Source organism: the organism of the source record quoted next, unplaced genomic scaffold, assembly GCF_019419815.1.
Source record: "Pyrus x bretschneideri cultivar Hongxiangsu unplaced genomic scaffold, Pyrus_bretschneideri_v1 Contig43, whole genome shotgun sequence".
Lineage (NCBI taxonomy): Eukaryota > Viridiplantae > Streptophyta > Magnoliopsida > Rosales > Rosaceae > Pyrus > Pyrus x bretschneideri.
The window spans coordinates 1,704,055-1,706,834 of NW_025999757.1; positions in this window are offsets into that span (position 1 = coordinate 1,704,055).

A 2,780-nucleotide genomic window follows, 5' to 3' on the forward strand; every position below is an offset into this window, starting at 1 on the left:
TGGCATCTAGCATGACATAGCTAAACTGAACATAGTTTTTACCATAGTACATCTAAAGCCTTATCTAGTATAGAGGATTGTATTGAAATGGATAACCTCTTAATTAAAGGTATTTCAAAGGCGAAGAAGAATGATTTTTCATCTAAAGGGAATTAGAAGAAGATTAGACATGAAATAAACTTCTCATTTTTAATGGATAACTTGTCATCTTGAGTAATCCATCTCTTATTTCCAAGTTGGAACAAAAAATTTAGTTCTTCTTTCAACATACCTGGAAAGTGATTGTTTATCTATTCATATCTATTCCTTATACCAAACGAGGCCCATACTTCTCACGCCCATCCCAAATCACTTCCAAGAAATCCTACAGGGATATCATGCCATTGATTTACAAGTTATAATTGCAATCATTATTAGTGACGTTCCTTTGTGTTCTAAATTTTTTTCAAAACAAAAATTTGTTATCCAAGAAATCAACTATAACTTGGCCGACTTTCCTTTCTTTTTTTCTTTCAAAGAATAACAACCATCGTGCAAAATGATAACTAAGAATCTATTGGCGTGAGTCAATTACTGTATTTATCGTAATATGGAGTAATATTTTGATTCCCTTATAGTTAGGATTTCCTTGTAAATAAATCTCACCACCTTGAGAAAATAATACAATCTAAATTATTCACAAATACAATACTACTTCTATCTTGGCACCAAAGCAAATTAGGTTGTCTTTTCTCGGAAAAAAAAAACTAGCCGACCTATATTTGGCTAGCATCCATGCACAGGCTATTGTATTATAGTTAGCTCAAATCGAACCTTAAAGCTCTGCTACCATATTGTATTTACAACATTGACCCCAATTCTTTCTTCCATGCTACACATACATCGAAAATCCTAATTCTCCAATAGCCGAAGAGAATAAGGTTGAAACTATAGTTCATGTGAATCACTCATCCAGTGAACCCACCAACATCAACGCCATACCATTTGGGTTCAAGTGGTGTGACTCAAACTTCAAGGTTTGGTCAAATATGATGGAAGTACATGTTACAGGGCTTGGAAAACTTGGCTATCTTAATGGAAAAACTCCTGAGGTTGAAGAAACTAATCCTGGTTATACCAAATAAAGTCTAAAGATGTAGTTGTTAGGGGTTAGTTGTTGAAAACCACGAAATCCCATCTATCGTTTATCAAATTATCGATATCCAAAGCTATTTGAAAGAGCATAACCCAAATGTTCTACAATGGGTCTAATGAGCCTTAGATTTATGAGCTTCGCTTCAAAGGTACTCAAACCCAACAAGAGGGCCGTTCGATCAACATGTATTTTATCGAATTGAAGAATATTTGGCAAGAACTCGACAAGCGCCACCATGAAAAAACGATTTTGCACTATTGATGTGAAAAGCCACAAGGAAGAGGTTATGGAAAACGGTATTTATGGTTTATTCGCTGGACTTAATGAGGTGTTCGATCGAGCCCGGAATGATCTTCTGCAGACGAAACAACTTCCTAGTTTGGAGGAATGCTTCAACAATATTCGTTAAGAAGCTCGACTTTAACCTGCGATGCTTAGGATTAAGGGACCGGTTGGTGAATCTTTCATTGCCATAGTGGCTAAGAATTATGCATCTGGACTGTCTCGTAGCACTCATCTATAAGATTTGTGGATAGAGATAGTCTTCATTGTGTGTTCTGCAATGGCACTAAACACACGAATGAAATGTGTTTCAAAAAGTGCAGTTATCTAGATTGGTTTCTAGAGTGATGTAAAAAACTCAAGGCTGAGAGGAGTGCACGTTGCACAGGATAAGCCAAAGTAATGATCGAATGAGCCACAAGGGTTGCAGCAATAGATGCTAGGCAAGGAAATGGTGGTTTAGCTACTGACAATGGCGGTACAAATGCAACTATGATTAACACTCCTAAATCAATTTTATCCCTTCTTGATCAACTCCATTTTTGCTCTGATGCTATGGATGATTCAGGTAACCTCGGTAAAGCCTTCATTTATTTTGACGGTAAAGACGGCTGTGGGAATATTAAGTCAGGTGCAATTGACTACATGACATGATAAATCATTGTTTAAATATATAACTACATCTCCGAAAGAAAAAGTTGTCACTGCCAACAGTGACTTGGTCTCTGTTGCAGGAGTGGGCTCAATCGCCTTCCTTCTACTCTATCTTAGCATCACACACTATTCTTACTGACTTTATCAAAATATCTTCTTTCAGTTGTTTTAAGTTACGGAACAATTAGATTGTATTGTATTAATGTTTGCCAATTTTGCTTGCTTTAAGATATCCAGACTCAGGCGATCTTTGGATGTGGCACTAAAAGAAAGGGCTATACTATATATACGATGTGGCATATGGTCGAGCACATCAACTTCGCATATGTGATAGTTAATGGCTTATGAAGATATGGTTATGGCATCGTCATCTTGGACATCCATCATTTAGCTATTTAAGAAAGTTTCTTCCTACTTTATTTTCTGGTATTTAAGACTTTGAGTTAAAATGTAATGTTTGCACTTTAGCTAATTGTGTTTCGTACCCTTTGAGTTTCAATAAAAGAGATTTTTCCTTTTGTTTTGGTTCATTCGGATGTATAGGATCCCTCCCACGTTACTACTCTATGGAAGATGTTGGTTTGTTACTTTTGTGGATGATTGCACCGGAATGAGATGGGTTTATGTGATAAAAAATAAATTTTAATTTTGCTATATATTTCAAAGCTTTTGTCGGATGATTGGCATTCAATTTTCACTCCCCATCAAG